This window comes from Penaeus monodon, chromosome 23, assembly GCF_015228065.2.
Source record: "Penaeus monodon isolate SGIC_2016 chromosome 23, NSTDA_Pmon_1, whole genome shotgun sequence".
Taxonomy (NCBI): domain Eukaryota; kingdom Metazoa; phylum Arthropoda; class Malacostraca; order Decapoda; family Penaeidae; genus Penaeus; species Penaeus monodon.
The window spans coordinates 16,455,891-16,456,393 of NC_051408.1; positions in this window are offsets into that span (position 1 = coordinate 16,455,891).

Below are 503 nucleotides of genomic sequence, written 5' to 3' on the forward strand. Positions count from 1 at the left end.
ATATTATAATAGATAGTGGCTCGCTCTGACGGCCCCTCGGGCTAGGCCGGGCGGATAATCTACAAAAATTCCGCTCGGGGATTCAGTTGTGCTTTCATTATAAATTTTATTCATGTACTCATCGCCCCCGTGTGTCCGCTGCGCATTGCTTTTATTTGCTCTGCCTTTGTTTTAGAGTTTTAAATCATTTCTGCGCGGGTTTTTTGTTTATATGCATGCTCTCGTGTTATAATGGTATTGTGAAATTCGATGTTTTCCTTTTTCAGTCGGTACTGATGTAATATCTAGTTATTTTACTCATTCATGTTTGAATGCATTTTTTATCCCGTGAGCATATTGCATTGTTTGTGCGGCAGAATGCTAGAAAGAGTCTTGCATTAAACAAGTCAGTGCAATGCCAGCAGAGATAGCAGCAAGGCGCAACAAGTGTGCAAGAAGCAGGTAAGACCCGAGGGCAGGCCGGTCAGCAGGAGTAAGACAAACAGAAACTCAAACAAGCAGGA